The 12,266-nt window shown below is 46.0% G+C and overlaps 1 protein-coding gene across 3 annotated transcripts in view; it reads right to left on the bottom strand.

Moving 5' to 3' along the window:
• The window catches only part of BOC (BOC cell adhesion associated, oncogene regulated), a 78,565-nt gene extending 74,613 nt beyond the window's left edge, over window positions 1–3,952 (bottom strand). For 2 of the 3 annotated variants that reach the window (XM_090056446.1, XM_090056429.1), the window contains exon 1: window positions 3,619–3,952. The gene's annotated coding sequence lies outside the window, so the exon portion shown is untranslated. Of the gene's footprint in view, window positions 1–2,964; window positions 3,253–3,618 lie in introns of those variants that run through there. The other variant, XM_090056438.1, reaches the window with a different exon arrangement.
• Window positions 3,953–12,266: the final 8,314 nt, after the last annotated feature.

Below are 12,266 nucleotides of genomic sequence, written 5' to 3'. Positions count from 1 at the left end.
GAGGAACGCCTCAGGGCGCAGATGAACAGATATGCTGTCAAGGCTCTGAGCACTTGTCCCGACTAGAAGTGCTCAAATACAGGTCAGATTTCTTTAAAACCGTCCCAGCCACCTCATCTTAATGATTGAGATCCCTCCCCGGGAGCAGCCAGGTGCTCTCAAAGGCCAGCAGCTGGTTGCTGAACCATGTGCAACCAGATCCACCAAAAACCCTTCTGAAGGAATTTTACAAAGGTGGACTGGGTCCACCCAGAAGGCTGACGGCCTGACCCAAGAGATCTCCATCCCTGGTCCACTACACACCAGCAAATTAAAGCCTTTCGCAAAGACCAAATCAACCGACACCAACACACCTCAGTAATGGCTGTAGTCAAAAATCTGGCTTGCTGATTTCAGCTCGACTGCTCCCCCTGGAGGCCAGCAGTTTTGTAGGACACCCCCCCGCCCAGCAGTGCAAGATTCCATCCCAGTGGAAGGCAACTAAAGTGGCTTTAGTTGGGCCACTCCAAGAGTGCTGTGCAATTCATACACACCTACAGGCCATTCCTGGTTCTAGCATTTATCCAAGTTGCCTACAGGGCGCAGAGCTGCCTGGACTCTCCACAGTTCTGTTTGTTGCTGCCTATGGCCTCGCCCTGTACATGCCACCTTTGCCCCCTCAAGTTTCTCCTCCATCCCCATACAGGCACAAGGCTTGTGAGGGAGTCCAGGGAAGGCATCTGCTTTTGTCAGTACTTGGGATGAAGAAATCCTTTTAGAAGCCCTTCTTGGCATTCCTATCTTTTTACCCAGTGTAACAGGGCCAGAACTGGGATGATCCTCTCCCCACTGCTTGTATCTGAGGTTCATTCCCAAGCATTTGCATCTGGTAGTGTGGAGAAAACAATATTCATAACTTTATCTGCCATGCCTATAGTGCTTTTCAAAGATGAGCTACACCAGGATCTGCCTAGGTTTACGTATAGGGGGACAGGGAGTCTCATTACCCCATTAGCCTCTCTGCAGTGGGGCGAAACAATGGATCTGAAACTTTCACAGCAAACTTTCCTTACTTCTGTGGGGAGTGACTTAAGTTTCACAGAACTTGACTTTAAGGGTCTCAGTTGTGCACGAGCCAATGGCTTAGAGTGTAAAAATGGGCTCAAAGCTCAACATGGCAGAGCTAGGAGAGTTTTGTTAGTTTTGGGAAGAGTGGGAATTTCAAGAGAGAAGAAGAGCTGAGCAATTATTCCTGTGTTCTGAGCAGGCAATCCCCCAAAGGAAAAGCTCAGACTGACACCAAAGGGGCTGCAGAGAGGCTTGCAGACATCAGCAGCACTGGCTTTAACCAGGTGAAGCGGAACAGTCCATATTCTGTCTTGTGCCTTGTAGGGTGACCCATCTCATTGTACCAGTCACGACAGAAACAAAAGCTATGCTTTCCAACACACAGGGATGTGACAACCCCTGTGAGCTGTACAGCTGAGACATGACCACCTGTTCATCTACTCCTTTTACCCTTCACTCAAGTAAAAGAGTGGTGCACGGAACATCAGCCATCTTCACAGATGTCACCAAGAGATCTCTCAAATGTATGTGTGGTTACATACACATTTGGGTCCAATCCATTTCATCAGAGCATCATATGAATAAACCCTATTTCCCCCCAAGAAGGGAAGTACTAACAGAAAACACCTTTTGGGAGTTCTGCCTCTCAGATGCATGGGATTAATTCTTTTAACTGTGAAGGAGTAATAAAAAAAGAGCAAAACACCAGTTATTTCTTGCTGCAGATAAATGTATTCATCCTACAGAAAACCATGGCCACCCCTAAACTGTCCTACCTTATCTCAGCAGGTTCCAGGATGCTTCCTATTAGCAAGGGAAGCAATTTCACATTCAGTTATTTAGGTCATTTAAAAAACAAAAACAAAAAACCTCTGCATTTGGAAACCCTCAAAATGTTTCTTCTGAAACCTTTCCCAGAGCCATAAACCTCAATATACAACCCATCAAAAAATGTGTACTATATACACTATATATAGGCCAACGAAATGCTCTCCAGCAAACTTGGACAGATTAAGAAAACAGTCCCCAAAAGAAATAAAAAAGCCCTAAAATAAAGAACTTGTTAAAAAATAGCTGAGCACATACTTTTAATATTTTTAGGGATGAACATTTTTAGCCCTTTGAAATGAAACTTGCTTGATAGCTTGCAAATGAACACATTAAAAAGACATTGTACAGTGCTGTGAGATAGCTGCATAGCAACAGAGAGAGCTGAGCCTTAAGTACATCAATATGATGCCTGATACTGTGCGTAGATATTTATGAATCTGTGTTTTACATGTATAAAATTGTTTTGTGACAAGAACAGTCCAAGCTGATCTACAGTTCAAGCTGGGATAACAGTTACATTAAAACGAACAAAACTGGGGGGTAGGGGGAAACAACCCTTCATAGACTCAGAAATGCCTCTTCCAAATGAAATACATTTAGGGCATTGAGCCCCAAACACAGGAAGAAACTTTAGTGAAAAAGCAGATGTGTGTTAAGTTTTACCAGGCTGGAGTGTCAAGAAAACAGTTTGTTCGGTCTATTATTATTACTGTGATTAGCAAAGTCCTCAAAACCTTTCTAAAAAAAGAGAAAAAAAAAGAAAAAGAAAGAAAGCTTAATTGGATGCAGCTTAGAAAGCCAGACTCGTTTCTCTTCTCCTAAACAATTATTGCATTTTCTGTTTACCAGCATTGTTACAAGGACCTGCCAAAGTTGCAGCCCAAAGCAACGAGACAGGCACACACTGTAAGTCTCACTGCAAAGCTGAAAGTGATTCTCCCCCCCCCCCGGGCAACACACACACACACACACCATAAAACTTTCTTTTACCCCCTTCTCCTCCCAATCCATTTCACTGATCCCCTTCACGGAAGGACTAAAACACAGCACCGCACAAGCAAAGCAGAGGACAAACATTTTACTCACAGGAGTCCACCCACGCGTCTCTCCGCAGCAGCAACCCCTGCGCACAAGCACAAACCAAGATGCCTTTGCACTTCCAGGAGGGGAGGCTTCTCTGCGAGCTCCCAGCAGTTTTTGACAGAGATTGCAAGTCGGAGGCGGGGGGGGAGAAATCAATTTCTTAAATTTCCCTCCCCTCCTTCCCCCCACCCCCGGGGCTCCGTGCTGCCTGGGGGAAGGGAGACTGATTCTTTGGGGAAAGTTTTGGGCAGGCGCTGGAGCTGCAGCACCAGGGAGGACGTGCAGGGCCCTCCATTAACGCCGGGAAAGTGACCCGAAAGACACAGTGAAACAAACGAGCCCCCAACTCCCACCTGCAGGCTCCAGCCAATTCTCCCCCGCCCCCCCCGGCACCTCTGGGCGATTTGCTCTCCTGCCACATTTTTGCATCAAACACACACACACACACACACACACTGCTCTTTTTCAAAAAGCGAGCCAGCAACCTCCCGTGCCCCAACACAAAGATCTGCTGTGCCCTCAGCAACTTAGAGGGAAATCTGTATCTAGAGAGAACTGAGAAAACATCCCACCCATTAAAACTTCTCTCTTTCTAAAACAAACTTTTCTCTCTTTTTTTCTTTTTCTTTCTTTTTTTTTTGCAGCTGTTTCACTCACCCGAGATCTCTGCTGGAGCAGGAAGGGGAAACAGAGATACACAAAATGAAGAGAAGCAACAAAGACACTAAACTCCACGGGCTGGGAAGCTCCAGGCCGGATCTGCAGGGAAGTCAGCAGCAGAGTTTGGGGCTGGTGGTTGTTCTTTTGAGTTTAGGGGGTTATTTGTATTTTGGCGCTGGTTGTTTTGGGATTGGGGGGTTTTAGGGGAAAAAATTGGGAGAAGGGAAGTTTGCAGGGCTCAGAGAAGGAGGAGGAAGCCGCGGTAGGAGGAGGAGAAATACACTGGGAGCCGGGAAGCCAGACCCTCCATATGGAAGAAGGTTTTTTGGATGACTGAACTCTCAAACAATTCCCTTCTTTTGCTACTCCTGAACTGGAGCCTCCCATTCCCCCCCTCGAGGAGGAGGAGCAAAAGAATGAGAGGAAAAAAAACCCTAAAAGGAAGATAACCCACAATAGTCAGCCCTTAATGATGATAATCATCATATGGATTCTCCTTGCTCCTCCTCCCAGCAGAGAGGATGAATGTAAATACTGACACAGGATCATCCTTATACACTCCCTCCTCCCCCAGAGAAGCAGAAGCTGGGAAAGTTGGGCTGAAAAGTTTGGAAAGGCAGTAAAGTCAGTCCACTGCCCCTTGTCTGGGGGAGATGGTATGTGGTGCTTTTGACCCCTATTCATCAAGGGGAGGGGTTGAGGATGGAGTTAGGAGCCCGGGCTACTTTAGCCAGGAGACTTCCAGTTCTTTTTCCCCCCCTCCAGCATACAACACTAGTAAGAGCAGGATGTTTGGGCAGGAAAGTGAGGAGCTCACAGCCTCTCTGATGGAAGAATTTTGTGTACTAGTTGGTTACAAAAGAGATCAGGGGCCTTACTTTCTGTGAATGATTGCCTATGAGCTTATATTTTATTGTACAGGGTTGGACTACAAACAGACAACCAGTTTGATTCACACCAGAGTATATTGGCCCACACCAAATCCAGACCTAACAGACAACCAAGCTCAATGCCCCACATTAAGTACCTGTGAATTATTCAGATTAATACTTTGCCTGGGAAAAATCTCAGCTAATTTGACTTAATTGCCATTTAAGCCTAGTATGTAAACAGCTGGACTGTGCCTGTTGTGGTGCACGTCATAGACTGAGCCAAACTGTCTCACACTGAAGTTGGTTGTCTGTTTTTAGCCTTAGAGAACAGGGGAGGAAAGTTTGGGTCATTACCAGACTAAATATATAGAGGAGACGTAAAAGAGGATTCTCAGAATTGGTTTTTAGGACTTCTGTATTTTTTAAGCCCCAAACTCACAAACACTTTAGCCCCTTGTATAAATTCACTCATGGAAACAGTCCCATCTAATCCCTGGGTCTACTTGTGTGAGTAATAGGCACACAAAGTTAGGGTATGTTAAGTGTTTATAAAACTAGTCTTTAAACTCTTAAGGAGCAGCAGCGATTCTGCTGTGTTTGTACCCCATGACAGTGGAGACCATTCAAGTTTCTGGGTGCCACCACCACAGCTAATAATATGATAGCTCAACCTTAACCATAGGGGTTACCTGCACTAGCTCCTACTAGTATACGAGTTCCAGCAGCATCTTTTACCATGGGGCTAATCGTGCTCTTACCAGCATCACAACCTCTACTGACTTCAGTAGTGCAAGATCAGCCACTACGTGAATTATAGTGTAGCTGCAAAGTGATCATCAGTGTTATACTATGCAATGCAGTCTACAGCAACCCCCTGAGAGATGCCCACTGATTTTGAAGGGATTTGGGGGTGCTCGACACTTTTTCAGACAAGACCTGGAATTCATCAAGAGCAGACAGAACAATTTTTCAGTATGACGCAGTGTATCAAATTTATACCCCAGTATCACATCGTGCATGCGCCACAGATTTACCAGAAAAGTCACTTTCAGAACGTGTCTGAGAGATGTTAAAAATATTGGGGCAATTTTTCACATCCCCGATTACCATGAGTTGACCTCCGAACCACAGAAACAACAACACAATCAACTATTAATAAATACGTACAGCGTTTATGGAAAAAAGTGTTCAAGAGCTCTGAAGAGTGATGAAACCTACTGAGTTCTGTAGAAATTACTCTAATCACCTCTTGGATTAATTCTCTGTTAAATTCTACAAAACTGTTTAAAGTAGTGGTGCTTAACCCTCTGGCCCCATGGGCCAGATGAGTGAGGCGCAGCCAGTCTTTGGGCTGAAACAAGCATGCTGAGTCAGTCCACAGGTACAATCCAGCATGCTGGCCTGGCTGTGCACATTGACCCAGCACCACACATGGCCCAGTCTCATGTGCCAGATCTAGCCGCTTGCCAGCTTGATGCCATGTTTTGGATTGATAGTTGCATGCCAGCCCAACTCTGTGTGCCGGATCCTGCCCTGTGCTGGCTCAGTGCACCGGCCTCACCACACACCAGCATGATCTAACTTGCAGGGCCATTTCATCTAGCCCACAGTGCTTCCCACAGCTTTGGAAATCTGATAGCAGGGAACTGCAAAGCGGACACTGCCAAAGTGGACACTGCTCCCCCACTGCCAAATTTTTGAACCAGGTGACATGGTCTCATGGGCCAGAGGTTGATTACCCCTTTTTAAAAGCATTTATGATTTAGACAGGGACGATCCTTCCTTGTGCCGGGGATTGGACTAAATGACCTTCTAAAGTCCCTTTCAGCCCATTTTGTATGTGCTTCTATCTAGAAGAAAGTTAACATTTCTGTTAAATCCTATGGAACTACTGATAAGAATGCTTGGTTTAGGAACACCACATCTACCATCTGTGTAGGTCAGGGGTGCTCAGCTTTTCTGCCCAGCAGGCCAGATGAGCAGTGACCAATCCATCTGTAGGCCAGACCCAGTCAGTGGTCCTGATCTGGCACTTGGGGTGGATGCAGTGGTTCCCCATCCAGCTGCACAGAGCAGAACAGCCTAGTCCTGATCCAGCTGCATGAGGAAGGGGGCTTGGCTTGGCTCCAACCTGGCTGTATGGGGCAGAGGCATAGCCCAGCCCTGATTAGCTGCACCAGAGGAAGGGGTCATGGCTTGGTCCTGATTCAGCTGTGTAGGGGCAGGGGGCATGATTTAACCTTGGAAAAATCTCAGCTAATTTGACTTAATTGCCATTTAAGCCTAATGTATAAACAGCTGGACTATGCCTGTTTTAGTGCAAGTCATAGACTGAGCCAGTCTGTCTCGCTGTAAGATAGTTGTCTGTTTTTAGCCTTGGAGAACAGGGGAGACCCAGCCAGGTGGACAGAAAGGGACACGGCCTGTTCCTGATCTGGCTGCCAGGGAGGCATTGAGCACCTCCGGTGTAGATGATTGGATTACATGACCTGTGATATTCCTTCCAACCCTATGATTCTGAGAAAATATATATTACAACTACGGTACAACACACTCCTATCTTCAGCTTCACAACGCTCATATAACTTCCTCTGTGCCATCCTATCTAGAACTGCCACCCATACAGAGCCATGCAGATTTTTTTTGTATTAAACACAGGTCTGCTTGTAACCTAAGTCCCATTACCTGCTATAGGACTCCCGTCCAAATTGGATCCTTCACTGTAACTCTGACAATGACCTTAGGCAAGTCCTTTTCCCACTCTGTACCTCAGTTTCCCTAGTAATAAAAACAGGATAGCCTGTTTATGAGCAGCTTTGGGTCAGTCCATCTGGTTTCTCTGCAGGACGGTTGATCCTCCTTTTGATCTCTGCAGTGCCATTACTTAGGTGGAGCTGATGATTTGTCCTTGAATACAGACAGGTATTCCTAAAGAGAAGGGCTGAAAAAAAATGCAGACTAAGGGGGAATGGGAAGAAAGAAGACTGAGAAAGTGAAGTGATTGTATAAGGAATGAAACTTCGTAAAAGATCCAAGTAAAACAAAATGAGTTCAACCTGTTACTGCTGGCTGTTGTTATATTTTCCATAATAAGTGCTATAGCAACATTTTGCCACCTTCTCAGTGAAAGCTGCTCCTTCCAGCTGCTTCACTGAAGAGGAAATGTGTGAATCCCAGGTAAGTAAGGGAAGACTGGAGACCTTGGCACCTGGTCAAGGAGCATGAGAGAAGGGAACAGGAAGAGGCTGGCAGTGCCACTGTTAGATTGGCATGCAGGCCTCCCCCTCACAGCAGCAAGGTGCCTGTCAGTGTCCAGCAATTAGACGTCCTATTCTCTATTTTCTTCCAATCCTTAGTTCTAGCAGATACCTCTTAGGAAGCTGGCTAAGGATTTGGAGAAACTTGCCTTGACAAATGCAAAAGATCTGGGAGTATAAACTCCTCAGATTTATTCTGCTACTCAAGACACAAAAAATCCTGAGGTTAGGGAAGCAGCCTCCTTCCAACCAAGGGTTGTCCTTGCAGGAGCTAAGCAGGATAATCACTATTTGGGATGCTAGACCCTGAGGCTTGTGGCTTGGGTCCTCTTTTCCCATGTCCACCCTCCCAACAGAGGGGATAATGATAGAGAGAAGTCTTTCCTTCGTGATGTTTGAAGAAAAACTCTGGGAAGTTCATTGATGCAGGGGCATAAGTCACCTGGATGAGACACAAACAGTGCCTGCCAACTAACTGACCTGAGGAGAAATTAATGCTCAAACTGCAGTCATTCTGTGGAAATTAACCATTGGGTCAACTTCCCTAAGGTATGTGGTAGACTCTGTCACTTAAAGCCTTTATATAAAGATAGAATAACCTTCCAAAAAGTAGGCTGTAGCACAGATGGAAGGATTATTATAGGTTTCTTGAAGAAATGTCTCTCAGGTCTGCATGTGTAGGAGACCAGACTAGGCCTTATAAGCTATGAATAGCATCCTCCAGCTGCCCCCTCACCACAGGTGTGGAAAAATAGTTGAGATGTGCAGCCTGCATGGTAGGCTTTCTTGGACCAAGGGAAGCCTGGAGTCCTACATTTGAGAATCCCCGTCGTTCAAACAAAGATCTTGGGAGCTCCAGCCCTCCTTAGATTACAACTATGTTAGTATTTCAAGGGAGTAAAACAAGGTTCTCAGATAAACTGAATTTAAGTCTGTGCCCACCTGACTTCATGGAGCCTCTCCCGTGCGGCCCTGGAACATGCGCTAGTGGTCTGCCACAGAGACGACTCCAGCTGTCGCGACGCATGGTTCTGTTCTCCCCAGAGAATTCCCCGATGCCTGCCACCTGTTGAATATTATGTTTAGTAGTGAGATTCCCTTCCACAGCAGGGAACATACCGAGCATCATCACTAGCGGGCATTCCTGGGGCTCCACCTCCCCTACACCTCAGCCATGTGCCAGCCTATCAGGGCTGCTGAACAAAGGACAGTTCAACTCTGTTTTGAGGTAGTGTCACACTCCCTCTCTGCCTTTCTGGCCCTCGGTGGTCACAACAGCCCTCCTCCCTGCTGGCCAGATATGCTGGGGGTGGTAAGGTGGCCTTGATGATGGGTCTAGCCTATCCACGTTGGGAATCTCTTGAGTGGCCCCAGCCTGCTCAGCCCTCAGTCCCTGTCCTTCAGCCTTTTCTCTGGCCCTGGGTTTTCAATGTAAACTTAAAGATAAATAAAAAACCAAAACTCCAGGGAGGGCCCTCCGCCCACTCCCCACTTACACATCCTGCATTCACTGGCCTCGCCATCCCTCAGCATTCTCCTTCAGACCAACTCCCTCGCTGTCTGGGGTGTCCCTTTTAAATTAAGCCCTGGATCCTTCTGCTGGGTCCCTCTTCAGCCCCTCCTTGTACATGTTGGGAGGCCTCTGTTCGCCCTAGGGGAGGGTTCGGCACTCACTTTCCTGCTACACCCCACAGCTGATTTCTCACCACCAACTTTTATCCCAGCTGGGCAGCATTCCTTGATGACATCATCAGGCTGTGCCGGCCCCATGCACAGAGAAAAGCAGCTAATGAATCACACCGGCACTCTGCCCCTCTGTGACTCATTTGGCCTGACTGTCCCTGGAGAAGTTAAGTTTGTCCTGTTCTTGGGGCTTTTCTTCTTGTTGTTGTGGTGGGTTGTCCCCACTGCAACCCACGCCATGGGAGGAGTCTCCTGTCCCTGAACCAAAGCCATTTAGGGCCAAACAAGTTTATAAAAACCACCAGTCAGTGCAGACTTCAGAGTGTCTATAGAACTTGCTTTATACACAGAGCATCACTTACAAATTAGATAACCAAATTTTGCATTAAGTATCCAAAAAGTCTTATGCAAGACCCACATTCTTTGTAGCACATCAGACTTAAACTCTATAGGATGAACTATGTGGCCAAGTCTATCTGGGCCTCCTCTCCAACCTCATTGAAGCCAGTCACTACAGTGCCCACACATTATTTGATACTCAGTTCCTTTTGTATAACACTGCCCCTAGATTTCCAGTGTGTCACTGTATGTAAAATGCAATGTGTGATTTCAATGCTAAAGTCAGAATGGAATCTCAAATCTTTAACAGCTAGTTAAAGGGTGCATCTGACAACACAATGGGCAGGCAAAAAAGTATGGGTTTCTTCTAATGAGAAGGCAATTAATGCTCTTAGTACTGAGGCAGAAATGAATTTCTTTCCCTCCCATTTGCAGACAATATCAATTTGGTGGGGGGAGAATAGTAGATGTACTGAACAGTAGATTTAGAGATACTTTGATAAATTGGAGGATTGGATCAAAATATATCTCATGAAGTTCAATAAAGACAAATGAAAACTCCTGCACTTAAGATGGAACAATTCCATGCAGCTATCCTGACTGGGGACTGACTGGCTAAGCAGCAGCTCTGCAGAAAAGGACCTGGGGTTTACAGTAAGCTAAATATGAGCCAACAGTATGCCCTTGTTGTGAAGAAGGCTGACAGCATACTGGGCTGCATTAGTAGGAGTGTTGCTAGCAGATCAAGGGAAGTGATTCTTCCACTCTATTCAGCACTGGTGAGGCTACATCTGGAGTACTGTGTCCAGAGAGGTTGGGGAATCTCTATCCTTAGAGATTTTTAAGACCCTAGTAGACAAATCCTTGGCTGGGATGATATTTGAGGATGGTCCTGCTTTGAGCAGGAGGTTGGACTAGATGACCTCCTGAGGTCCCTTCCAACCCTAATTTTCTGTGATTCTATCATTTGGATGGAATTTTGACATCGTCATTCTTCATACCAGCAGGTTGGCGTAGAGTACTTCCTTGGTTTCAGCATTAATAGTTGGGGCATATGTGTTGATGATAGTGGTGTACTGGCTCCCTGCCAGTTTAAGACAGAGAGTCATGAGGCACTCATTCATCCTGATAGGGAGCTCATTGAGTTGGTTTATGATTTTGTCCTTAATGGCAAAAACCACTTCCATGAAGCTGGTGCTCTCCTTCCTGTTTACCCTTCCAGAAGAAGGTATAGCTGCCTCCTTGTTCTTTGAACTGCCCATCTCCCACTCGCTGGGTCTTGCTCAGTGGAGTGATGTCAGTGTTGTGTTGCCTGAGTTCTTAAGTTATGACTGTGGTGCAGTGCTCTGGGCATTCACTGTTAAGTTTGTCCATGAGGATCCTGATGTTCCCAGTTCCAATATTGGTTGTGCATTCGTTGATTCTGACCACAGCAAAGATGATTCCACTGGATGTAGTTATCCAGTCAGGGAAAAGGTAGCCAGACTATGTTTAGGGCACCTTTTCTTGCCCCCTCCCTATGTAGGGTGAGCAGAGTGGATCCTGAAGAGAGCTGCTCAGTCATAGTTAGAGCTGCTGAATCACACTCCTGGCTCCAAGTGCTAGACCTTCTTGTAACTGCCGCCTTTGTGTCAGTTCATGACTAGAGTTTCCAGATTGCACAATCCTGTTCTGATCATCACTAGCTAGTCACAAAAGGATTTGAAGAATGTGCTGGAAAAGCCATTTCCATGGAATACGCCTGTGTGTGATATTTTTTATCATGGAGAAGCTGCTGCACTTCAACTTCCACACAGTTCTTGACAGAACAGGACTTTGATCTAATGGCAGGGAGGCCAAGACAACTAGACATCTCATTCTGCTGTAGCCTTCATCCACTTTCACAGCCTTTGAGTTTCTAAGATCTTCTACCGTCTGCCCCAGGGTTCCAACACTCTTCTTGATATATTCTCAATATTGCTTACCGTGATACTACATCTGACCACCAACAACCTTCCAACTGAAGTGGAGCTAAGCTACCAAATTGACAGTAAGCTGTTTAATCTCAGCTAACTCCAAGCCAAAACCAAGACCACCCTGACCTCAGTCATTGAGTTCCAGTGTGCTGATGATGCTGTAGTGTGTACATACTCAGAAATGGACTTTCAGGCAATAGTTGACATCTCTACTTGAGGCATACAAGAAAATGAGACTGACACTTAACATTCAGAAGACTAATGTTACCCTCTATCAACAAGCTCTTAAAAAGCAGTCCCAAGCTCTGGTAATTCAGATTCATGGTAAGACTCTGGAGTATGTTGAGCATTTCCCATGCCTCGGAAGCCTAAGAAAAGGGCAGAGAAAGTGCTTCAAGGACGTCCTCAAGGCTCACTTGAAAAAAAATGCAAAATATCAACTCTTGGGAGATTAACTCCCAGTACCACCCCAAATGGAGGAAAAGCCTGCTGCAAGGATATCAGAACTCTGAAACCTTAAGACAACACTGAAGATAGAA

This window comes from Crocodylus siamensis, chromosome 1 (assembly GCF_052110815.1).
Source record: "Crocodylus siamensis isolate JL-2025a chromosome 1, ASM5211081v1, whole genome shotgun sequence".
NCBI lineage: Eukaryota > Metazoa > Chordata > Crocodylia > Crocodylidae > Crocodylus > Crocodylus siamensis.
This window is presented reverse-complemented; position numbering and strand designations above follow the sequence as displayed.